General features: G+C 44.3%; 1 long non-coding RNA gene across 1 annotated transcript; it reads left to right on the forward strand.

The window, feature by feature from the left end:
- Positions 1–547: 547 nt before the first annotated feature.
- On the forward strand, positions 548–27,067 carry LOC140521077 (uncharacterized). The gene is made up of 2 exons (XR_011972778.1): positions 548–692; positions 26,937–27,067. It is a non-coding gene; the product is annotated as an uncharacterized lncRNA (long non-coding RNA).

Genomic DNA, 27,067 nt, shown 5'->3' on the forward strand with positions numbered 1-27,067 from the left:
TTGGGAAGCTGCTAAAAACCCAGCAGGTTCCAGAAGGTTCTTAAGTGCCCAAGCATGCCCCCATCTCTTTATCTTAAACATATACAAACAGCTAGCTTCCTCTTCAGGCTGGGAGGAGAGATTCTCCGCTCTTTGTTTTGGTTGCAACAAAGCTGCTTATTAAGTGCTTATATTTAATTAACGTGAGGTCTTGCTAAAAAGTTTATGGATTGAGATTGCTTTCCTGGCTTTCTCATGAGGAAAGTTATGTACATATGTACTATATACATTAAAAAAAAAAAAGAAATCCTGTTCTCTAATTCATCCTCCCTGTTAAATAAAAATTTGAGTGCCCCAGAAAAGGCAGGCCTTGGAGATCTGGGTAACGTTAGTCTAGAGGAATTAGGTGGCTTGGAATTAGTGTCTGCATTGCTATGGATAAGGTGCAGTTGGGAGGAGGGGAAGAAAGGAAGGAGGTGTGGTTTCCTATGATTCAGGCCACCATGTGACAAACACTGGAGGTTTCCAGAGCTGTTCACAATTTAGTAAATCAGCCTCTCAACAGGACCTCAGGGATTTGGCATTATGGGAATTTCTGGGAATCCCTTTGTGAGCCTGATGACAAGATTTCAAGTTGGGGGCTCCCCAGCCACCTTCACCCTTCAATAGGAGGTAGAATGTTGGGGCCAGGACGTTTTGGAAACAAATGTGATGTAAGGAATTGTGGGGATTGGGGGAGGGGATAGTAAGAAGTGGGGAATCTTAAGGGAAGGTTAAACCAGTTGAACTTATCTCTGGGTGGGGTTTGTTTGCCCACATAGCTTCCTCTGGGAGTAAGCACTCAAATTGTAGGAAAGGAATTGGTCGCTACGAAGACAAATCCCCATTTCTCCAAAGCCATCATACTGCCATTGATGACGTTGATCGGTCCATCAATTAAGTGAAACAGCAAGGCTTAAAAGAAAAAAAAAACTGTTGATTTGTTTTATGTTTTTAACCACTCCTATTCACTTTTTCCAAAATAGGTAAGGGAGATTTACCAATTGGTTATATTTTCTTTTCCAAAAACAGCTGTACTTTTTATCTCTTCTGTAGACCTTTATTAACTAGGCTCTCACTGTGACTCACTGTTGAGTTTGGGGCTTTTGGGTACAGATATGAAGCCTTCAGAATCCTGAAAGTTGTCAAACAGCTGTTTGACATTAAAGATGATTGCACTGGTGTGTTAATTCAAGTGGTTTTTGTGTGTGTGCTCCAGCCCTTGTTCTGAACACCCTGCCAGAATAGAATGGATAACAATTTCAGAGTTCTCTCAGATGACTCGTCGCTTGCTGTGTGCATCAGTTTGAAAAGGGGGAAGGGAACATTGGAGTGCAGACCTGAAACAGCTTCCTGCAGTTGGCCCCTTCTTGTAAGGGATAAGCCGTTTAATACAGGTTGTTATTTATACCAGTGTGCTTTTGGAAATACTTGTTTTCTTCCTTAGGCCAAAACTTCCCCCTCCCCACCACCAGCCTTTCTCTCCAAGAAAGTCTGATCAAAAGGGTAAAATGCTGAGTTTTTTTGTGCCTTCAAACACACTCGTTTTTAAAAATTAGTTGAAAGTGTAATTGTCAGGGTCTTTTACTGTAGAACCTCTTGAAACTTGTAAAGCCAGGCAGACTATTCAGAAATGAATGGCCTTCATCACCAGATCAGTGTGATCTACATAACAATGCCTTGTCTTCCTCCAGGAACTTGAATGACCGTGGAACTCCAAAAACTTCTGTCTCTCCTCTTGCTAAAAAGGTTTTTTTGTGAGCTAGGGGCCTCTGGGAATTTGAAAGCAGAAGGACTCTTTGGGGATTGAAAATAATAATAATACCCAAAGTAATAGTTGAACTTACAAGTATAAGCCATGCTTCTCATGTTGGTGTCTTTGGAGTAACTGAATCCAACCTGGCTCCCACCCAGGCAGAGAGGCATTACACCCAAGATAAAATTCCTGCAGTCATTTGTGAAAATGAGCACAGAAGGAGAGATGTTGTTTGGCTCCTGCTAATAGGGGTATTAGGGATGGGCTTTTTTTTTTTTAATCAGTATATTTCTCAGGCAGCTTTTAAATTTAAAGTCTTTCAGATAAAGGATGCATGCACCATGGACTTATTTTCCATTCCTCCCCCCGACTCTGTGCAGTTGTGTGGAGAGAGTAGACAAAAAAAACTATTGAGCAGGCCAAAGCTGACTGCCTTGCATGTCTGAATAGATTGTACAAACTGAGCACTGGAACCTCACTCAGCTGTGGCAGCTAGCTGAGGCCACTGCCTTCCCCATTGCCTTAGAGAGAACTGGCTAGCTTGTCCAATTGTCCTAACCTCAGTACTGAGGGCCATCAGCTTTTAAAGTCTGCAAAGTGATAACTGGAAAAGTGCTGGTGAGGAAATGTGTATCTACCTACATGTTTGCATCTGGGGGCTTGGGAAACATTTGTTTACTCCCAGAGATAGATTTTAGGTGGCAAGTGCTAAGTAGGTATGGGAACTAAAACTTCCTGAATTTTCTTTGGGTTAGAAGTTTGGTCTCTAGGGGGGCGTGGCTGTTGGGAGTTAGGGTGAGGGCTGTGGTCCACTAAGGTTTGGCATGATGATTGATGGAGATTGGGGTCTGGCTTACCCACCATTAGTGAAACTTGCTCTTTTTTTCTGGCTGAGGAGACTGTCAGCTCAAATTTTGCCTTCAGCAGGAGACCTTTATATACATACATACATACATAGCTTTCTGTGCATGTATGTGCGTGTGTATATCCTATCAGTAGTGTAGGTGAAAGGTAACCTCAAAGGGAAGGCATTGGGGAAGGGGGATTGAAAAAGGTCTCTTTAGAAGGTACATACATATGTGTATGTGTGTGTGTGTGTATGTGTGTATACACATGCATATAAAATATATATGCACATAAAGGTTTCCTTGAGTGTATATATATATATATATACACATACATACATATCTACACCTCTCTTTACACACACACACGCACACACACATACACACCACACACATATATGATATCTTATATGTACATTTTGCACACTGTCTCTCCCACCAGAAAGTGATCTCCTTTGGGGCCAGGACAGTGATTTTTGCATTTCTTCGTATTCCCAGGTTATTAGCCCAGTACCTGGCACATTGTTAGCACAAATGTTTGTTGATTGACTGTCTGATTCGTGCCTCACCACCCCCGGTCCTACTAACTGTGCTGAGCTGTTGTTGCTTGAGAAATCAGGCCCCGAGGCAGTTCCTGTTTGGTTCAGCTTGCTTGCAGGGGTTCTCTTGAGAGACCAAATGAGATGTCAGGGACAGGAGCCAGAGCTCAACCTGTGGGCTGGACACAGCCAGAGACCATTGGGAGAGACCAAAGAGTCAGGAGGAACCCATAGGTGCTCTGGGGCCCACCCCTGGTGCTTTGTGCTTGTTTGAAAAACCTGGTTTGACCAGTTCTCCCAACCTCACTCCACAGGACTAGTTTGCTAGCATTTTGGCCTTGAAGTCAGGAATAATTAAACACACAGAGAGAGAATGAATATGAATATAAAAATGAATGTGTGTGCTTGCAGGACAAGCAAGTCAGGAGAGAACATTTCATTTTTAGTAGTCATTTCTTAATTTTAAAAACTTCTTTCAAAACCAGGAAATGTCAGCCAGAGCTGTAAAAAAAAAAACAAAAAAAAAACCCAACGTTTCCTGTGGGGTGGGGCAGGGAGAAGGAAGCAGCCTGCTGAACCAAACCTTATAACCCCAGTGGAGGGCCCTGTTCTGCTCTGCCCAACCCTGCCCAGCCCTGCTCTGCCCAGCCCTGCTCTGCCCTGCTCTGCCCTACCCTGCCCTACCCTACCCTACCCTACCCTACCCTACCCTACCCTACCAGCCTTGGGTCCGCATCACCTTAGTAAACGGCTCTCAGGCTTAGGAGAACTGCCTCAGAAACAGAGCTGTGCCCTGCTCTGACATTTTAAGGAACAATTCATTCTTTTTTCTGAAAAAGTAGGAAGGGGAGAGGAGGGGGGAATTTATTTTCATCCTGGCAGAGTGGAAATAGCTCTCATCCAATGGAGGTCCTTGTGCACTGGGGTGGGGGGTGCCGGTGGGAGGCGGCTCTGAAATAGAAGAAAAGATAGTAAAGGCTTGAGACAGACATGAAAGCATATTAGCTCTCTGAAACCGAGTGAAATAGTTCTCTAAAAATAAGCTTTGCTTTAGTTGTGGATTCCTCTGACAATTGGGCTCTTGTGCGGGGGCTTAGCCGGCCCGAGGAGCTGTGTGGAATTTTTAAAAAGTGAGTGTTTCCCAGCTGTGGCCTTGGAAAGTTTTTTTTTCTTTCTGTTTTCCATTTATTAAAGCTTCCAGTTTCCGGTTCGTTAACGTTATTTTCAAGCAAAATATCTAGCCTGGTGATTCTTCAATGAAATGAAGAATTCATGAGGAGGCCCGCACTGCCAAAGGAGAGTGTGCCCCATCCTCCAGCAAGTGACCTGGGGCAGAGGGGACCCATCGGTGGCTTCTCCCGAGCTGGGGCACAGTGGGGGTTTTATGGGAAGGCCAAGAGGGAATCCAGCCATGTGTCTTTGAAATGCAGGCAGAGTGACTTACCTTAATAAATCTCTGCTCTGTTCCTGGGGGAGGGGAGGTTGTTTTCTGAATAATTTCTAAGCCTAGGACCCCTTGAGAAGGAACTGCAGAGTAATCTGAAACCTGGCTCCTTCCCCCCCCCACCCCCCCTTCCGTGGCTAATAACGTGGAGAGAGATGGGGGTACCTTTAGAATAGATGTACTGAAATGTAAATACAGAGGTCCTGTGTTACCAGATGGTTACCCTCTTTGCCTTGCCTGAAGTCTGGCTGCTACTCACTCCAATTTTAATTAGTTCCATAAAGTATCTACCCTGTATCTAGCCCTGAGCTCCCTGAGATCTCAGGTTTAGAATGGACCTCAAAGGCTGTGCAGGCCAACTCAATTAGTGCCTCGAACAAAGCAAGCACTTAAGTGCTTCTTCACAAAGTCAGTAAACATATATTAAGTGCCCTACTGTGTGAGGGGCATGTCGTTAATCAAAGGCAAAAGACAGTCCCAACTCATGAGGAGCCCACAGTCTAATGGTGGAGACTTGACTAAGAATCCCCTCCATCACGTACCCAACAAGTGGTCATCATCCAGGCTTCGAAGGTGGGGGAAGGGGGAAGGAGGAGAACAATCCAGAGTCCAGAATAGCTCTAAGGGTCAATGTTGGGGTTTTTTCCCCCTTAAACCTACTCCGTGGGAAAAAATAACAGAATTTCAGAGCATAGAGGTTATCTGATTCAGCGCTTTCCTTTTAGAGTTAAGGCAACTGAGGCAACTGCCCAAATTCACAGGTCTCATGATTCCCAACTGCCCGATGTCCTTTTATGCTCCCAGAGGTAGAGAGAAGATGGGAAAAGTCCTAGATTCAAAATTCTAAAGCCACCTATGTCGAGGGGGGAAGAAGTCAGCTCATTCCTTAATATTTGACCTTGTTTAGTCCAAAAAAGGAATTCTTCCCAGACAGAGCAGCTTCTCGAATTGGCCTGAGAAGTTTCCTTTAGAAAACTAAGGCTAAGATACAGTGTAGATAAAAAACAAACAAACAAACAGGACATGGATTGTAATCTTAGTTCTTCCACTGGCTAGCAGCTCTATGATCTTAGGGAAATTCATTAATCTTTATGGGCCTCAGTTTCCTCATCTGTAAAATTAGGTGATCAAACTAGTAGAAGCAGTCAGCATATTTATTTATTGAAATCTATCTAGAGATATGAACCTGGACAAGTCCTTTATCCTTCTGGCGTTCAGGTGTATAATCTGTAAAATTCTTGCGACAGGGACCTCTCAGGCAATCCAGTGGAGCCCTTCTCAGAAGAATATTTTTAAATGCACAAAATGAAATGCATAGGATTACAGAGGAAACCAGTTTTGTTGAATACAGTTACCAAAGTATTATTTTAAAAAATAAGTTTATGGATACCCACTTACGAGCCCCTGGACTAGGTGATCTCCTGATCCAAGGTCATTTCGTGCTCTGGGACTCAGTGTTTCTGTAATGTGCCATCCAATCCTAATAATCTCATAAATGTCTTCAAGCTCTAAAGTTCCATCATTCTCAGATTTCTTAAAAGTAGTAATAGTCAGTTACTTTGCCTCCCACCCTTCCACAGCTCTCCCCAACATTTCATAAAGATAATGGTGTAGCCTTTCCCCACCTCCCCCACACATCCCTTGGCTTCTTCCTGGAATTTCTCTGTTTCTTTATCCTCTCTTCAAAGGCTCATAGGTCACAGGGCTTAAAGCTAGAAAGGACCTTCCAAATTGTCTAGCTCAACTCATTTTTCAGAAGGGGAAATTGAGGCCAAGAAAAGAAAAGGGGCTTGTTCTTTGCACAGGTCACACAACTACTCAGTAGCAAAGTCAGGACTGAAACTCAGTTTTTCCCACTTAAAATCTAGTTTTGGTGGTTGTTTTTTCCCCCTGTCATACTATGCTGCCTTTAATAACCTTTTTCCCAGTTCCTTCTCCCTTCTGGGACATGGACTCCAGCCCAGAATGCTTTTTAGTGCCTCAGGTCCCTTGCCCTATGTCCAAGTTGTATCTCTTGTTCCCTCTTCTTTCTGAGGCATGAGCTCTTTCTTTCCCCTAAATAATGTTTCTTTCTCCCCCTCCTTTGACTGCCAGATCTCAGCATAGTTCCCCTTCCTCCTCAGAATCTCCCAATCCCCCAGAAATCACATCTCCCTTTCCCTAGTTCTCCTTTCCTTGTTGGACCTTTCCTAATTCCCCTCTTTGTGGGATTTCTTATTTCTCAGACATGATGCCCATTTCCCCTCCCTTCTAGGACCCATATCTCAGCCTAGTCTCTGCTCAGGTCTGGGAATTTCCAGTCCTCTGGAGGCTGATTCTCGTTGTCTTGTCCTCTTTCTTTTTGGGGACCTGCGTCCAGGCCTTGCACTTTGAATTACCTCTTATCTACCAGCTATGTGTCTTTATTGTCCAGTTCTGTCTATCCTCTCAGAGTGCCTTGATGCCCCAGTCATTCAGAAACTAATTCTCTCTTTTGACTTCCTGACCCTTTGGAGATCCTGTCCTGGCATCACCCTAGCTCCAGACCCCAGTTCTGTCTTCCTTCTTAGGCCTCAGATCTCCTATCCCCTATAAATCAGTCCTTCTCCTCCAGGACCTGATAATACCTAATCCCTGAACTGGCTCTGGACCTCAAATCACTTCAGAAATTAATTCATTCTCTCCTCTTTTTTTTCCTATCTGTCTGTCTCTGTCTTTCAATCATTTAGGACCCAGATCTCCCAATTCCCTAGAAAATTCTCTCTTTCTCTCTCTCTCCCCCCCTCCCTTTCTCCCTCTCTCCTCTTTTCTCTCTCTCTCTCTTCCTCTCTCTCTCTCTCTCTCTCTTTCTCTCTCTCCCTTTTCCTCTCCTTCCCACATCTTTGTTTCAAAACCTTTCCCAGATAATAGTTCTTTCTTTCTCTGGTTCTCAACCAACAACCATTTATTTACTACCTCCAACATGTCGAGGAATGTGCTAGGAGCTGGTGATCCCAATAAACAAAAGTGAGATGTGCCTATTTTCCCAGAGCTTTCCTTCTACTTGGGGGATGAGCATGTTCACAGACAGGTAAATACAGAAGTCATTTGGAGGAGGAACTAAAAGGGGAAGCAGAAAAAGCTGGGAAGTAGGTGGTGGTTGAACTTTGTCTTAAAGGGACCTTCAGGTTCTAAGAGGTGAGAAGGAACAGCATTCCAGGCATGGGGCACAGTCTAAGCAAAGACAAGGACTGCATGGAATATCGTGTAGGGAAGAATACATAAGCCATTTTGGCCATGTGACCAACTCAGGGAAATCTTTCCTCTGGGACACAGACTTTGGCTTGTTCCTCACTTAGATCCAGAATCTCCCAGGCCTCCCAGATACCAAGTTGATATCCTCATTAGGGAAGTGCTTGGATTTTGGCCCAAGACCAAGATTATCCATCCCCATAGTCTTCCATATCTTTCTGGTTCACCTCATACTTTCTGAGACCAAAACCTTGGGACTTCGATATCTCAATCTCTAATTTCTCTCTAGTTTCCCTCCCACCCTGGGGCCTCCTCCTGTATTGGGTCTGGGATATACAGGGCCTCTGCTTTGCATCACACCAACTGAGTAAGTCACTGAGTAAGTTCAGGCATTCCAGAATGCCTGAACATGATGAGCACTACACAGCAAGATGACCAGATGACCCTTGCTGCCCATGGGAAGACATACAATTTCCATGGTGGACTGCCTCAAGAGCTTAGAACCTTCTTTTAGCCTTTTTATTTTATAGGGTGTCCCAGGGCTGTTCATCTGTTATCCCTCAATCTTGCTACAGGACTGGCTGACTTCCTTTTCTTGTTAAACTTGCTTAGATGATATTTCTTACCCCTCTTCTTGGATGTAAGTCATAGTTGGTCAATGTTGCAACCCCTGTTTACGCTCACCATGTGTGTCTCCTACATTCTTCGGGTGACCCACAGTAATAGTACTTCAGACCTCAGGGGTAGTAACTCATGTTTCACAGCCATCTAGCCATTGCCAGAAGGAGGTTGGCGTTAAAAAGATGAGCATTTCAGGAAGAAACTTGGATTTATTTGGCATTGGAATCCTTCTTGCTTACTTCTAGGACCAATGTGAATCAAGGGATGCCCTTATCTGAGCACTCAAAATTGTGGATCACCTGAAGACCCTTCTGGTGGATAATCAGGGGAGCAAAACACTTTACTCATAATGACTGAGGTACAAGGAGACAGCAAGGACATGGATATAAAAACAGAAAAGACGTTGGGGTCAGTTATATAGCTAGAGAAATATAATAGTGTAGTGCAGACCTCCTCAAAATATGCCTCAAAAGTATGTCCTCTAGCCCACTGGGGAGAAGAAGACTGTGGATGAGAATGCAGGTTGGGTGGCAATCTGCACTAGCGGAGGTAGCATCCACCACCAATTGGCATGGTCAATCAAGCTCTGGACTTGGACTGGGGTTTAATTGATACTACCGATACTTACTATGTGAATAGGAGGCAAGTCATTTCATTGCTTTGAATTCTGCTTCCTAATCCAGAAAATGGGAACATACCTATTGCCCTTGCCTCATGGGGTAAATTATTGGGAGACTCAGGTCAGGTAATAGATGCAAAGTGCTTTCAAATCTTAAAGTTCTACAACAATGCCAGGCATTATTATTATCATTATCCATCCAAGTATTGACACGCTAACACAGTGCCCAGCACTGTGTAAGTACCTCATCAGTGCTCTGGCATCTCCAGTGGTGTGCTGGTAAATGTTTAACAACCAACTCTCTGGGGAAAAAATGTACGCCACGTATTTCTGTTTTATCTGCAATATTAATATTTTCCATCACTTTCTTAAGTCTAGACAATTAACAAAGTGATAAGTCAAGCCCTGATTGGTAACATTTACTGAATTCTAAGATGTAAATGCTCACACTGAAAATATAATAAGCAGCTTTCCTATATGGGCTGGCTCCGGTACACCCTTGCATCCATCCATCCATCCATCCATCCATCCGTCCATCCGTCCATCTGTCTATCCATCTATCCATCTATCCATCCATCTATCTATCTATCTATCTATCTATCTATCTATCCATCTATCTATCTATCTCTCTATCTATTTGTCTCTGTCCATCTCTCTGTCTGTCCTATTATCTCTTTTTGTCTCTGTTTCTCTTTCTCTGTCTCTCTCTCTCTTCCCCTACCCCCATTACCTTCCCCTCCTTTGTCTCTCTCCCTCTCCCTTTCTTTCTCCCTCTGCCTCTCCCTATTACAGTTCCAAGTTGAATGGCCAGCTAAGGAATTGTACAAAACTATTCTACACTTGAGGATTTCTGGAAACAAGTTTTGTCCTATACCATACTTACTTATGGGGTAGCTAGGTGGTGCAGTGGATAGAATGCTGGATCTGGAACTGGGATAACCTGGGTTCAGGTCTAGCCGCAGACACTTACTAGCTGTGTGACCCTGGGCAAGTCACTTTACCCTGTTTGCCTCAGTTTCCTCATCTGTAAAATGAGCTGGAAAAGGAAATGACAACCCACTCCTGGATCTTTGCCAAAAAAAAAAAACCAACCCAAAAGGGATCATGAAGAGTCAGATATGACTGAAAACAACAACAAATATTCATTTATGTCTGTGCCAACTTGTAACTTTCTCTGGAAGCAGACAAACCAGTGCAAAGATCTAAACTCTGAGGCACCCTTTTCAGTCACTATGCCAGTCAGCAAATATTTACTGAAGGTCTAGTGTGCACACCCAGCCCTGAGCTAAGCATTGTAGGGGATGCCACAGGAAGAAACAAAACCCAAAACACCTCAAGAGATAGGAAGACAGGCCCTGGCAGTCTTAGCTCTGTGCTATTGGGGCTCAGAGGAGTGAAAGTTCAATCTCTGGAGGTGGAACGAGCACCAGACTCCTGCTAGAAGGATGTGGGGAAAGGCAGCCCTCTGCGGCTATTTCAAAGGATGAAAGATGACCTTTCTCCAAAAAGCTGTAGGATCAGGGGCAGCAGATGGAGTATGGGCCCTGGAGTCAGGAGGACCTGAGTTCAAATCAGACCTCAGATCACTGAGTGACCCTGGGCAAGTCACCTGACCGCAATTGCCTCAAAAAAAAATCCTTAGGACTATTGATTCAAAGCAGGAAACCTTTGAGTTCTTTGAACTCCCTTGTTTTACAGATGAAAACCTGAGGCCCAGAGAAAAATCAAGATTGTCTCATGGTCACAAAAGGAAACAAGCAAAGTCTAAATCCAGGTACTGGTGACTCCAAATTCAGTGTTCTTCCTTGTGTGGTAGTTATTCTTAATTGTACAAGTTATAGGGTTTAGAGTTGGAAGAGATGGTGGAGGTGATCAGGGACACAGTTTGGTGGAGACAGCATAGGTTGTCTGTGGAGTCAGAAGACTTAGGATCAAATCCCACCTCTGATATTTTAGTACTTGCCTGACATGAGGCAAATCCCTTGGTCTGCCTCAGTTTCCTCATTTATGAAATGAGGGGATTGAGCCAGATGGCCTATGAAGTCCCTCTTGTGAACTTCTCCCTTATCCATAGGCCTGAAAGGTAATTTCTCCATTGTCCCTCTAATGTGTTTAATGATGCCACTTTTCATGGCCTATGACACTTATCCATTTGGGATTTCTCTTGGTGGCTGACAAGATGGTCTGTGGACTCCACCTAGTTTCTGCCAGACTGTATTCCAGTTTTTCCAACAGTTGCTAGCATCTGGGGTCTTTGAATTTATTGATGTAAAGTCCCTTCCAAATCTGTAAGCCTACCTATTATCTAGTCTAACCATCTCATCAAACCAATGAGGCCCCAAAAAGGGAAAGTCAGTTGAGAAGTAGTATGAGGAAATGAATAGACCTAGAGGTTAGGAAGGTCTGGACTTTGAGTGCTGACACTTATTAGCTGTGTGACTTGACCTCTCCAAGGCTCTGTTTCCTCATCCGTAAAATGAGGAATAATCCAGTGTCCCAACAGTCTTAGTGCATTTCGCAGCTACTCAGTCTTAATAGAATCAGTCAAATGAAATATCACACATAAAGTACTTTGAGGCAGCTAGATGGCACAATGATAGAATACTGGGCCTGGAGTCAGGAAGACCCAAGTTGAAATCTGACCTCAAACACTACTTACTATGTATGTGACGTTGGGCAAGTCACTTAACCTCTGCCGCAGTTTCCTTAACTGTGAAATAGGAATAACAGCACCTCCCTCCCAGGGCTGTTGTGAGGATCAAACGGGATAATATTTGTAAAGTGCTTAGCATCACGCCTCGCGTATAGTAGGGGCTATATAAATTTTTATTCCTTCCTATTATCTATATGTAACGAGAAGAAACATGGACTATTGGATATTGAGCTGAAATCAAGGCCTGCTTCTGACACATGCTATGCTCCCCATCCCCAGTTCTCTGTGGCGGAGCAGATATTGATTTGCATTGGAAGAGGGAGTTCCCTGACCAGGAGTTCCCTGACCAGGAGTTCCCTATGCCAATGTAAGCCTAGGACACAAACAAAAAGAAAAAATACCTCTTTCCCTGAGCTGTTGAGAGGCCCCGATGGGAGTATAAAAGACTCTTTGTCAACTTTAAAGCAACATGTCAGTGATCCACATTGCCCTAAGTCTCACAAGAAGCAAACTGGGGAGCCAGGATTCTGCCAGCTCCAAATTATGCTTCATCGCTTTCATGATCCTGTATAATATAGACATTAATTAAGTTTCTTGGGACAGGAGTGAGCAGTAGGCTGGAGCTTTTCAGACCTTCAGCCTTCTAATACCAACCAATTTTGATCACTGTTAAAATGCTAATCCCCAAAATATGCATCCCAGTTTAATCTATTATCAGACATTGGCACCTCAGTGTGAATGAGTTTATGTGAACACTTTCTAGGAATATTTTTTGAGAAGGCAGGAAAGACAGTATGAGGGCCCTGGGTATAGGGTGGCAGGAGGGTCTGGTACTGAGAAGTTTGCAAAGAGCTGGAAGACTTGGGACTAGGTGCAAAAGAACACCAACAATTACTGAGCACTGCCTGATGGGAAGAAGCAGTTGAGTTGAAAAACGAGATTTGCACAGAATCCTAGAATGCTGGAAGAAGGCAGTCCCTTCCTTAGAGATCATCTAGTCCAACTCTGTTATTTTATAGGTGAGGAAACTTTCAGGGAACGATGAGTGAATGAATAATAAAGACAATGTGTAATTAAGGTCTTTGTGTGGATAGTTTGACTTCTGGGAGAGGGAACTCTGGGAGGCCAAGTAGTTCCTGGTAAGCTTCTTGGAGTTGGTGGAGCCTGAGGAAGCCTTGTACGGCTGGTGGGATGGGCATGGGGGGGGTGGAGGGTTGTAAAAAAATATCCAGTAGGACTTTGTCTTTCCTTTTGTTTTGGGAGGGAGCCTGGTGTTTGGGGAAAACCCAGCTCTGCTGATCTGGAGTTGGGGTGAGTTCACATGTCTTGTAACATCCATCCTTGGACAGAATCTTTCCTCTCGGGTCTTATCCAAAAGTTTACTTGTCATATTTCCTCAGTGAGCTGTCTGAGGGCAAGAAGTATTTTTCAAATGAAGGCCATGCACATGGTTGTCTCTTAATAAATGCTTACTGTCTTGAAGGGACTGGATCAACCCCATCTCCAGCCAGCCTCAAGCTAGGCTGTTGGACCATAAAATCACCCATTTTTAAGTTGGAAGCTACTTTGAAATTGCCATTTGAACCAGGGGGCACTGGGAAGGATGGAAGGGAGAAGACACATATGTACCAGGATTAAGGACTCTCACTGAGGCTTAAATGGTACCTACTGAAAATTGAAAGGAGAGATCCTTGAGTTGGAAGACACAGAGATTATAGATTTAAGGAGACCTTAACAATCCTCTATGAAACATCCCTCTTTTAAAGATGAGGAAACCAAGCCCTAGAGAAAGGACATTATTTGCTCAAAGGTACACAGGTAGTAAGTAGCAGAGCTAGGATCTGAACCCAGCAGTGGATAGAGTGTAGGGCCTGGAATCTTCCTGACTGAGTTCAGATCTGACCTCAGACATTTACTAGCTGTGTGACCCTGGGCAAGTCACTTAACCCTGTTTCCTTCTGTTTCCTCATCTGTGAAATGAACTGGAGAAGGAAACAGCAAAACCATTCCAGTGTCTCTGCTAAGAAAAACCTAAATGAAGTCACAGAGTCAGACATGACGTAGCTTAACAACCTCTAACAGCGACCACTCGACTGCCTCGTTTCAGGTCTTTTTCTTTTACATCAGGGGGTGGGGGAGGGGTACCTAAAGACAGAATCAGTGCCCAAGGAAAGGAGGTCTCACCTGGGCTGGGAGCTGACGCTCAAAGATATATTTCGGAAAAGCTGAGGGTGAAAGACAGAGCTAATGAGAGACCCAGGAAAATGGGCAAGGGCAGAATGGGGAAGGGAATATTAAACCTGTCCAGGGATAAGGAAAGAGGCAGTTCAAGAGCTGGGCATAGGTTCCAGGTCATATTCAGGCGATCAGGCTCCAGTTAGACCCAGTTTTGTTGGAAGGTGGCTTTGGGCAAGCCACTGTGAGGCACAGATAGCTACCGAAGGAGGGTTTGGAATAAAATAATCTGGGAGGTCCTTTCCAGTTCTGACATTCTGCATATACAGCCACTCTGCACATATTCTTAAATATGCTCTCACATCCACTGGATACTTCCTTCCGGCTCACATCCTCTCCCCTCTGGCCAGAAATCTCCCATCCCCCCTTCCATGTTCCCCAAAATCCTACCATTAGACCAACATTCCTTAGGATTTAGCATAGCTGTCTGCAAGCATCTCTTTTAAAATGCAAATCCCTCAGGGAAGGGTAACACATTCAGTCTCTAACACCTCCGTGTCAATGGGTTCCTCTGATACCGGAAGGACCAGGGTGTCTGGGGGTAAAGGAAGGCGGAGCCTACCTTAATGATCTTCCACCCTTCCATCCGAAAAGCTGGTGTTATCTTTTGTTATTTTCCCTCTCTTGCTTTAAGGAAAGGGTATGAATATAAACCAGTGAGTTATCTGGTATTTATTATGCGCCCCTGGTGTGCCCGGCACTGTGTTAGAATCCTTCTGGTGGTTTCAAGTGATTTAGTAGAGGTTGACTTCATTGCTTCTTCTAGGGGTTGCTTGGCCATTTGGCAGAAGTGGGAATGTTGGATGTGGGGACCTGAGGTACGTGAAGCTGGTAAGACAGACCCATGGAAGAAAACCCTAGCCAACGTGAGTACAACTCCAGGGATGGAACCAGTTGGCAAGTCTGTTCTAAGGAGGAGTTCCCTGATGTGAAGGGTTCAATACCTGCCCTGGAGTGGCCGACACCTGAGCTCATGTGAGGCCCTCAGAGATCCTACCCAGGACAGTTTATGATCAGGGTCTGAATGGATGGTGTGGCCTCTCCGTGTTGAAGGAGTCTGGACAATAGCCAGGCCAGTTTCCTGGCTGTCACACAAATAGAGCCTGCCCCTTTCTTCTACCTGTGGCTCACATCAGTCCCTATATCTGGAAAGCCTTTCCTCTCACCCCCCACCTCCCATCCTAATCCTTTAAGTTGCACCCACCTCCCTAGTTTATATTGAAATCTGTCTTCCCTTGTCCAGGGGCCAGCTCAGCTCCTCTGAGCAGCAAAATCAGTTATATCCATCTTTGTCTAAAAACCATGGCTTCAGTAAGTATGGTCACAGAAATCGAAATGTTCCCAGGACTTCAGCTCCCTCACCTAGGCAGCTAGGTGGTGCAGTGGATAGAGAATTAGGACTTGTTGTTTGCTGTCCTTCGTTCTCCAAGAAGAACGTGACATGAGGGAGAGGATGACATGACTCAAAGTTGACTTTGATTTGATTTGAGTTCGGGAGGGCTGTGCAAGGCCACTAGCCTCACTTTCTCCTCCAGAGCCATCTGGGTCCGGTGACCAGATATTGACTGGAGACAGCTCAGGATGCAATGGAAGACCCTGGCCATTTTAGGCTAAGATCTTTCCAGGTTCTCACTGTGAGTGAAGTAAGCTCATTCAGTGAATAGGTCTCTTTAAGAAGTAAGTCAAGGGATGGTTCTTTTAATATAAGAAAAAAAAAATCAGACTGGGAGGGGGAAGACCCTCTGGGTTGCTGACCAAAAGTGAAAATGTTACTATTATCATTCACTATGAGCCAGGAGGGCCCAAAATACAACCATTAAGTGGAGCTTGGCCAGGGACCTATTGTGGCCCAATCTATGTGCTCCAGAGTGAACAGGGTTTAAGGTCTGGTCTTTAAGGAAGGAAGGAAATCCCAAGTTAACTGGGCAACTTCTGGCCATCAAAATTTGCCTTTCTTAGGAGAGGACGAGCTGAGTTATCCCACTGACTGGTTCCCCATTCAGGCAGCTCGCACTACTTACAGGTTGTGTTTGTCCTTCATTTTCAAAGAGGAAGTCTAGAGTCAGGAAAATCTGAGTTCAAATCTGGCTTCAGACACCGACTAACTAACTGTGTGACCCCTGGGCAAGTCACTTAAACTCTGTTTGCCTCAGTTTCCTTAACTATGAAATGGGGATAATAATAGCAACTACCTCTCAGTTGTTGTGAGGACCAAATGAGACGATGTGTGTAAAAAATCCTTAGCAGGGTGCTTAGCATATAGTAGGCACTACATAAATACTAGCTATTATTATTAATGGTAAAATAAGGGAGCTGGGCCAGATGGTTTCATGGGTTCCTACCAATTCTTGATAGCCTAGGTTTAGGAAAGTCTCTGTGATCTTTCTCGTTGTCTGAAGGCCTTATTGTATTTAATGTTTGTGCCACTGACCCTCAATTAGCATTGTTCTGTTTTATAAATGTTAGCTATTAGTTTTATTATTTTTATGATGAATCGTCTCCATAACTAGATTGTAAACTTACTCAGGGCAAAGAGTATGTCTTGCCTCCTTTCCGTATTGCACTGGCCATAGTCTGTTAATCAATTAAATAAATTAGCTGGTAACTTCCTGGTGGTTATTATGGATCTTAGAACTTTGTCATTATTCAGTCATTTCAATTGGGTTCAACTCTTCATGACCCTACTTGAGGTTTTCTTGGCAAAGATACTGAAGGGGTTTCCATTTCCTTCTCCAGTTCATTTTACAGATGAGGAAACTGAGGCAAACAGGTTTAGGGTCCCATAGTTAGTAAGTAGCTAAGGCCTGATTTGAATCCGGGTCTTCCTGACTCTAGGCCCACGCTCTGTCCACTGTGCCACCTAGCTGCCTCTGGATCTTAGACTACTGAGTGACTTTACCCTTGCATTCACAAGTCCATGTTCCCTTAAAAAATAAAAGCTCTAAAATCAGGACCATCACTTTTCCTCCTTGAGGATAGGTCAGGAGGGAGGGGGCTGAAGTTTCTCTAAGAGTGGAACCTAGTGAACATATTAGGAAGGATGTCATGAGTACAAGAGCTAGGAGACTTTGCAGATAGGAACCTCTGGTTTGAGAATCAACTAAGAGACAAGAGATTCAGGTTCTCCCTAGTTCTGGCTCTTCAACCAACTCTTTGGTGATCCAGATAAGTTACCTCACTTCTAGGCCTGGGTTTCCTCATATATCAAATGGCGATAAACAGCCTTTTCCCTGCCTATCTTAAAATCCTTTAACTCAGATCACAAAGGGGATTATTCTTCTTTCTTTAGAGATTTTGAAGATGGGGCCCAAGGTCCATCTGTCTGATATAGCCCAGGTGCTACCAGGTTCCTCCAGGATAGAAGAGCTGGTGCTCTTTGGGTCCCTGGAAAAGACTCTGGTAGTTACCATTTAAAAATTTACTTTGGGGACTAAATGTCACTCAGTCTCTACGTGAAAACAGTCCCTGAATAGTATCCTTTCTTCCCAGCTTCACTCTGTATTGTACAGATGCATGTATGCCTTACTTGGGGGGATGGGGGGGTCTCTTCTACCTCATGGATCTCTAAGCCATTATAGAGGCTCAGTTCCTGGAGGTAGTGAGCCTCCTTCCCTGGACTCTTACCACCATTCTGGCTCGATTGGGGGAGGGGGATGAATCCCATGGGTCACCATGTCACCTTCCTCCCCCTTCCTACACATTCAGTAAACTCTGGTGGCTCCTGATCACCTGCAGGATTGGAATCCAAAGGTCTTCCCCCAAGCCTTTCCAGTTGTCTCACCCCTTACTTCCCCTCCATGGACTCTGTGATCCACATATTCAGTGACACTGCCTTTCTAATGGATGGGACTCTCCATCTCCTAAATCCTGGCATTTTCTCTGTTTGTTCCCCGTGCGTGGAATCTTCTCCCTCCTCTTCTCTACCTTCCTCCAAGTCCCAACTAAAACCCCACCTTCTCCAGGAAGTCTTTCTCAACTCTCTGGATTCTACGGTCCTCCCTCTGTGGATTGTTTCCTATTTATAGTCTATATATAACTTGTTTGTACATAATTGTTTGCGTACAGTCTTCTGGCATAGTTGTAAGTTCCTTGAGGGCATAGACATTTTACTTTTTTTTCCAAGGGGTACTAGGCCGTCCCTAGTACCTGGCACATAACAGGTGCTCAGTAAAAGCTTATTGACTGCCTGCATCGACCTGGAGGCTGGGCAAAGAGTTGTTGCATGGGGTGGGGGTAGGGAGGTGAAGAAGAGGAAGAGGGTGGAATCCCAGCCCTTTCTTTGACTTCTCTCAATTTACGATGAATAAGTTTGTTATAGTAGGAAGAGTACTTGAAGTCAAAGAACCTCAGGGCTCAAATCCCATTTCTTTGCCTTAAGATCCCAGAGACAAGGTAGTACATAAAGTGCTGTGCCTGGAGTCAGGAGAATCCAAATGTGGCAACCCTGGTCAAGTCATTGAAACCTCTGTCCTCCTTAGTTTTTTCTACTGTAAAATGGGGTGATTCTGTCACTTAGCTCCCAGAGTTGTTATGAGGATAAAATGTGTTGATGTTTGTCAAGTACCTGGCACATAGAAGATAATTAATAAATTCTTATTTCTTTCCTGTGACCTTGGGCAACTCAATTCAGTAACTATTTATTAAATACCTACTATGGCTGTTCCTCAAAAAAGACTCTCTGTCTCCCAGCTCCTGGTATGTTTTCTGGTTGAACTCGATGCCTGAAATGATCTCCCTCTTCTCCTCTGCCTGGAGCTGTGCATGCAGTGGAAAATAATTTTTTGAAAACAGTCCTCAAGAAGATTATATTTTACTAGGGACAGATCGTAAAAAACAAATTTTCACATTCTACTTAGGGCACACAACATATATACAAGGAAATAAACAGAAAGTATAGACAAAATAATTCTAAGAGAGAAAGATCCAGTAACCTGGGGAAGGGGAGAATCAGGAAAGGGATCTTTGGGAGGTAGTAGCTAATCTGTGATTTGAAGCAAATTTGAGGTTCTATGAGGCAACCCAGTTGAAGAGGGAATGAATTCCAGACATGGGAGCATACTTGTATACAGTCCTGAAGGCCAGAGATGGAATTCCGAGTACAAGGAAGTTGGATTGGAAAAGAGAATGAGTGAAAGTGAGTAAAAAGGTATGACTGGAAATGTAGATAAGAATCATAGGGCTTTAAATACCAGGAAGAGTTTATATTTTATCGTAGAAGTCGTAGGGAGTCATGGATGACTTTTGAGGAGGGGAGTGACATGGTCCTATTTTATATTTTATCCTAGGAGTCATAGGGAGTCATGGATGGTTTTTGAGTCAGGGAGTTACACGGTTCTATTTTATATTTTAGTAATATCTCTTTGGCAGTTTTATAGAGAAGAAGGAAGAGACTAGGGGCAGCCAGACTGATTAGGAGGATATTTCAATATTTTAGGTGAGAGGTGATGAGAATCCAAAGTAGGTTGTAGTTGTGTGAGTGGAAAGCAGATGGCCCAGATGCCTTCTAAGGTCTTTTTCCAATTCCAACATCATTTGATTCCTGACTCCTGCTTCCAGGCTCTCTGATCCCACAAGGAGGATTTATTTCTCCTGTGACAGCTGGACTGTGTTGTAGAAAGAGTCCTGGACTTGCAATCATAAGGCCTTGTGGGAGTCCTGGCTCCAAAGCTTACTAGCTGGGTGGCCACAGACAAGTCACTTCTTCTCCGGTCTTTTGATGATCCCTACAGTCCCTTCCACCTCTAACGTTCTATGAGCTTGTTATTCTTTTTGTGCATGTGGTTGCTGGGGAGGTGCCAACAGAGATATTACGGAAAATAATTGAAAGAATTTTTTTGCCTCAGGTTGATTGGCAGAGACCTTTGAAGGCTGAAGTGGATGGGTGGGTTCCTAGAGTGGGAGGAAGGCAGGGCCTTCCCCAATACTGAGTTAGGATGCTTAGGGAATAGACCAAGTGTGTGTATGCCATGTAACCTCTCCCCAATTCTGAAGAGAGAGGAAGGAGGGGCGAAACAGGACCTTCTGGGGATTTCCCCTTATCTGCTTCATAAATATTAGGCAAAAAACAAGCAGCAACAACTCTGGGAACACATATTCCCCTAAGTGTGAGATGTGCCTGATAAAGCTGGTCTGTAAAACTCTATAAATATCGAGATTCAAATTCCACTGGGCTGGGAGGGCCAAACATCAGTCTGCTTGTGCATAGCCAGAGGTATTGTGCCTGTGTTGTGTTAGGCAAGGAAGAGCCCAGGGTTAGCAGGAAGTGTGCTGGAGGAACCACCAAGCCCTGTAGAATGTGGAATGACAACAAAACTTCATTAGTCCCTCCCCCTTGCCAAGTGGAACACTAATTCCTCAAGGCTAAGAACTGTTTTTTCTTTTGTCCAGTGCATAGTAGGCCATTATTAAACGCTCATTCTCAGAAACTGGCTAGAGAACTTTCTTTCCTCTCTCCAAGTACTAGACCATTCTCTCTTCATAACTCCAAAGGAGACAGAAGACAGATGATTTGAGAGACATTAGGAAGGTTTTTCCACCACCTACTTGCCATGGTTCCCCTACAGTCCCGCCATTAGAGGTAAGGTATAGAAGTGCTATGATGAATAGAGTTCAAATCTGAACTCAGACACTTCGGAGCTATGTGACCTTGGGGAAGTCCCTTGACCTTTCCTTGCCTCCGTTTCCTCTTCTGTAAAAAGGGGATAATAACAGCACCTACCTCCCAGGGCTGTTGTGAGGATCAAATGAGATAATAACTGTAAAGTGCTTAGCACACAGTAGGTGCTATATAAATGCTAGCTATTATTATAGTATCTTTGGGTCTTACATTCTCACCTTTAGAGTTCTATAGGGTCTTTCAGAATCTCCTACTGAAATCTCAGTAGCCCTGGGAGGGAAAAATACCTTAAATCCTTATTAATTAAAGATTTACAAAGATCCTTTTTTCAGTCACTTACTACCTCTGTGGACCCTGAGCAAGGATCCTCACAAATCTAGGCCTCAGTTTCAGACTAGAGGACTTTTAGGATTCCTTCCAGTTCTAACTCGATGATATTTGAACAATTCAATAAGGGGAGGGGGAGCATGCCAAATAGAGCAGGTAGTATGAACAAGGATTTGAATGAGCACAGTCTAGGGGGAGAGAAAGGGAGGCCCAACTTGAAAAGGCTTTCAGGACTAGAAAGTGAGGTCGGGTGGAGGTCTGGTGAAGGTCTTCAGTGCCAGGCAAAAGGGCTGGGCTTTGATTGGATAAGAGCAAATTTCTACTAGGAACCAGCCTTCCACCTGGTCTCATTCCAACTCATCTTTTCCGAAGCTGCAGGAGAGATTTTCCTGAACCATATGTCTGACCATGTGACCTTCACCTTCAGTAAACTCCAGTGGTTCCCTATTGTCTCCAGGTGATAGAAGACTTTCCATTTGGCATTCAAAGCCTCTTCATAACCTGGTCCTTTCCTACTTTTCCATTTTTTCTCACACTTTACTCCTCTTGGTGTATTCTGTTGAATTAGAGTGATAATAGTGATAAAAGTAGCATTTACATAGCTCTTTAAGGTTTGCAAAGCACTTTCCCTTTATTATCTCATTTAATTGTCACAAAATCCTGGAAGAGAGATACTGTTATTATCCCCATTTTACAGACAAGGAAACTGAGACTGAGAGTGGTTAAATGACTGACCCAGTGTCACAGGAATACTAAGACAAGATTCAAACTCATGTCTTCTTGACTCCAAGTTCAACCTACTTGCCCCATCTACTTGTTCCTGGAACTCAACATTCCATCATCCTTTTCCTTCCATAAGTGTCTTCACTTTGCTCTTTAAGGTTTGGGCAGACAAGACTCATTGCTATGAAACATACACACGTATGTGTGTATATGTATGTATGACATGTATATAACAGCTCATGCATTGTTATATTATCTCAGTTTCAGAGGTGTGTCTGTGTTTACAAATACGTATATATACACATAGGTTTATATAAATACGTACATCTACACATATATACATCAATATATACCCATACATGCATACATCTATGTCTGTATAAACAGATGCTTATATACCAATATACATTACTATAATATACACATATATAGCCAAGTGCCAGATGGTGGGTCTAGTCATCAAGCATTGATTAAGCACTTACTAATGTGTCAGATACTGTTCTGGGTTCAGGAAATCAGAGAATAGAGAGATTAGGATGGCCTGGGGAACCTAGCAGGTATCCACAGAGGAAGCTGTGGCTGCGTGTCCACCATATTTGGAATAATGTCCCTCTTAATCTCTTGGCCTTTTTCAAGATTCAGCTCCAGCACCACCTTCTGAATGAGTCCTTCCTTCCCTCCCTCCTTCCTTCCTTCTTTCTCTCCTTCCTTCCTTCCTTCTTTCCCTCCTTCCTTCCCTCCCTCCTTTCCCTCCTTCCTTCCTTCCTTCCCTCCCTCCTTCCCTCCCTCCTTCTTTCCCTCCTTCTTTCCCTCCTTCTTTCCTTCCTTCCTTCCTTCCTTCCTTCCTTCCTTCCTTCCTTCCTTCCTTCCTTCCTTACTTCCTTCCCTCCCTCCCTTCTTCCCTGTGGTCCCCTCAGCCCCTGAAGCCTTCCTCTACATTACCTTTCTTCTACCTTCCTGAATCCCCTATGCATCAGTTTGTTTACATATTGCCTCTTCCTTTGGTATTTAAGCTGTTTGAGGGCAGGGATTGCTTTTGTGTTTTGGCCTTTTGACCTTCCCCTGTATCCTCAGCATTTAGCATAGTGCTTAATAAACGCTTAATAAGTAAATCAAGCTAGGTGGTGAAGTGGATAGAGCACCAGGCCTGGAGTCTGGAAGACCTGAGTTCAAATCCAGCCAAAGACACTTCACTAGCTGTGTGACTCTGGGCAAGTCACTTAACCCTAATTGCCTCAGTTTCCTCACCTGTGAAATGACCTGGGGAAGGAACTGGCATAGCACACCTGTGTCTTTGCCAAGAAACACCCAAGTGGGATCATGAGTTGTGGGATAAGACTGAAATGATTGAACAACAAAGTAAAGGCTTAATAAGTGCTTGTTGACTGCCCAGAGTGGGCAGGGAGGGAGGATCATTCTAAAATATTCTATAATAAATAATAAACAATTCTAAAAAATAATTTTAAAAAGGGAGGTTAGTGGGAACCAGAGACACATTTTACTGACTTGACAATTTTACCAAGGGCTAAGTTTGTCCCACCCACGAAAATCAATCTTCATTTCTGCAGAAACCTACTATTTGCCCAACAGGATCAATCACTCCTTTAATCCTGAACTCCTGGGCCCCTGACAGGTACTTCTTCATTGCCTTCCAGGTATTCTGGGAGGTGGAGTGGGCCCACTCTGGGCTTAAAGGAAACCAGAAGAGCACCTAAAATAGCCAGGTCTCCCCCAGGCCCTGGTTCTTCCTGAGATCCTTTGCTTGGAATATACCAGACCTGAAGGAGATCTTATCTGTCTGAATGGGGAAAGGATGCAGGGAAGGATGGGGCTTGGGAAATGAGAGTGGGGAGGGAAAGGACACCACCATCACAATCTTTACTAGTAGGGTCATTGGCAGGCTGGGAATCTGTCTGTCTTTGTTAGGCTGCCTTAAGACCCATTGATAAACCAGTTGAATCAACATCCTCAGATACTCTGCCCAGAGAGCCACAGAACAGGGCCTGTTGTGGGGGAGGGACTGAGGTTTCGTTTGTCTTCCCCAAAGTTGGGAGATTGGGTGGGTGGGGGAGGCCCCCCACCTGTTTTTAAAGGGGAAAAAAAAACACTCAACAGCAACAAAGATAAGCAGCAAAGATGTCTGTGACCCAGTGGTTGTGTGTTTATGTGTGTGTGTGTGTGTTTTAAAGAATGATTGTGTCAGGAACCTTATGTAATGCTGGGGAGCTGCCTGCAGGCTGGAAACCACAACAGCTAACCAGAGCTCTGGCCTGGCCACAAGAAGGGAAAAGAAGGGAGGACATAAACCCCATTCGGTGTGCTCCCCCTCCCCAGCCACAAACAGCCCTTTCACAGTACCACTGTTCCTGCCTCCCATTCCAGCCTGGCTTAGCCCCTTCTGGGTCTTGGGGAGCTGCTGGCTTCCTTAGAGCCCTGGCAGGCACTGAGAAGTGGTCTTTCCCTTGCTATGGCTAGAGCCATCCTCCCCTCCTTGGGGCTGCTGTGTCTGGGCCAGGCAGGCCTGTTCTAACTGAAATCAGGAACATAACCCCTTACAGCTTGTTATTCTTGACTCCCATCCTTCCCTAACCAACTACTACTATTTCATTTAAAAATAATGTGCAGTCACAAAGCCCAGTTCTCTCAGGTTCAAGTGCAAATTCCTCAGCCTTCTATGATCCATATTCTGCTCTCGACATATTTCCCCTGATGAACTTTTCATTTCAGCAAAACTTGTCTCATCTTCCGCTCCCCATACACTCCCTGCTCATGCTGGTCTACACTGTCCACTGTCACCTATCTTTTGTCAGCCTGTCCAAATCTTGTACTGAATTCAGGGTCCCATTCCTCTCTGAAGCCCTCCTTGGCTGCTTCAGCCCACACTGATGCATCCCACCATCAGGCACTTGACTACATCCTGTTGTATTGTTTCTGTTCTGTAGGTGTGAATCTTATCTCCCCAAACACCAAACACCAAACAGCAGTGACTAATCTACTAAAATCTACTAACTCTGCTTAATAACTAAATCTACTAAAAATAACAGATACTTATATAACATCTTAAGTTTGGCAAAACTCTTTAAACAGGGGATCCCAAATGTCTTACTGCAGCTCTAAACTATTAAAGCTTAAAACTGCTCTCAGATTTTCGGGACACCCTGAATAATATTATTTCATTTGAGTTTAACAGTGTGCTTCAAGGGCTCTCTCAGTTTCAGGATTAAATCATTTTATTGTGGAGGAAATGGAGGATCAGAAAGGTTTTGTGATTTGCCCATGGACAATAAATGTTGGAGGTGGGATTCCAACTCAGATCTTTCTGGCTAAAAGTTAGAGATATGATTTACTTTCATGACAGCTCCTCATGCTGCCCTAGAGGCAGCTAGGTGACACTGTGGATAGAGGGCTAAGCATGGAGTCAAGAAGTCCCAAGTTCAAATCCAGCCTCAGACTGTGTGACCTAGGGTAAGTCACCTTAACCTCTGTCTGCCCTAGCTTCCTTAACTGTAAAACGGAGATAATAAGAGTGCCTACCTTTCAGAACTGTGAAGCTCCAATGAAATAATATTTGTAAAGCACTTAGCAAAATGGCTCACAAATGGAAGGCGATTAATATATGCTGATTTCCTTCCTTATTGCGCATATGATCCTCTACCATTCATCTCCCTCACAGGTTTGGGCATGCAGTAGATTAAGAATACTGAGGGAATTCTCTCATTTTACAGATGGGAAAAAATGTGTCTTGTAGAGGCAAACGGACTTGCCCAAAGCTGAAGTCAGAGTGTGTCAAAATCAAGATAAAGCCCAAATCTCCTGTCTCTCAGCCTGGGTCCCCTTGAGAGATGAGATGGCTTTGTACATCTTTATCACTAGCCTCAGAGGCTTTGGTCGGTGGGAAGCCATCTGGGCTCCAACCAACCTCCCCCCGCCCCGCCCCCACCCCCACCCCATTCTGACAATCTCACACTGTCTACCCTTGCCATCTAACATTTTATCGGAGTATTAGACATACTTTAGCATCTCTACCCAGAAAGGAGAGTCAACTGGGTGCACTTAGGTGTTGTGTGATTGGGGGTTAATTTGAGTTTTCAGAGAAGGCTTCCTGGGGGGCTTCATGGTATCCTTCTCTGCAACTAGTGATTATAAAAGTATTCTAGGGAAGGGCCTGGTAGACTTTTCATTCGAGATTCCCCTCTTAGAGGGGGAAGAGAGCAGAGCAGGGACCTCTTTGGATCTAATATTTCCCAAGAAATATCAAACCAAGTTTCCACCTCCATCCTGTACTGCTTCAGGTCACTCATTCCTTCCAGCTTCGGAGAGAGAATTTAGCTCAGTAGTGATAGTGACAAGGTAAGGAGCTGTTTACTGCTTGATGGGGAGATGCCAATTGGTAAGAATGCCTTGGCCTTCCTAATTAAAACACAAGAAAAGGCTAAGTGGTGGTTACTAGATTCATTCTCAATGACCCTATCTGCCAGCTAATGGTGCCTGTCTTGGGCAGTGAACAGGGAGTTGGCATGCCCACTCCAGGATGATTTTTGCCCTGGGTCTGTCCCTGCCAACATCTACCATTCTCCTACTACTCTTCTTCTCCTTCTCCCCCCCCCCCCTTCTCCTTCTCCTCATTTTCCTTCTTCTTCTCCTCCTTCTTCTCTTTTTCCTTCTCCTCCTTTTCCTTCTCCTTTTCCTCCTTCTTCTTCCCTCTTCCTTCTCCTTCCTCTTTCTACTGGGACTAAGTGACTTGCCCAGGGTCACACAGCTGTCTGAGACTGGATTTGAACTCAGGTCCTCCTGACTTCAGGGCTGGTGTCATCCCCTTCTTAAAAACAACTGCCTATGCTGAAGGCTCCTTTCCTTTGAACACTAGAATTTACAGTCATAATACAATCTCGCTCAGAATCGAGACAGGGGAAGAGCTAAGGGAATGCCAGAGACTGGATATCATCTACTGCTTTCCTTTCATTTTCTCTCTTTAAAAAAAAAAATAGTTTCCTCTTTTCCAGGTTTTAGCTAAGGCTAAAAGGACTCTGAAGTGCCTATATTTCCTCAGGTGGAATGAGGGCCAGGGGGCCAGGGTAGGGATGGAGGTCAAACAAAAGTGAGAAAACCTGCCCAGTGACTTACATTTCTTGTCCTGTTGGGTAGGGTGGGGCTAAGGGGTCATAGAGCACAGTGATCTGAGCCCTCTGGCATTCAGCTGAGGGGAGTGGAGAAGGGGGGGGGGGGGGGGGGGAAGAAACTTGTTCAAAATGGGCTCACAAACTCTCTCTGGGATCACCAGATTATTGATTTCCAATCTAATGGCATCTTCCAACCCCTTCATTTTCTAGATGAGGAAGTTGAGGCTCAGAGACACTAAATGATCTTCCAACGTGGAATAGCTGGAATTTGAACCCAGGTCTTTTGACTTCAGGGGCAGGACTCTTTCCACTGTAGATGAAGAATAAATGAGGTGAGCTCA

Source organism: Notamacropus eugenii, chromosome 1 (assembly GCF_028372415.1).
Source record: "Notamacropus eugenii isolate mMacEug1 chromosome 1, mMacEug1.pri_v2, whole genome shotgun sequence".
Lineage (NCBI taxonomy): Eukaryota > Metazoa > Chordata > Mammalia > Diprotodontia > Macropodidae > Notamacropus > Notamacropus eugenii.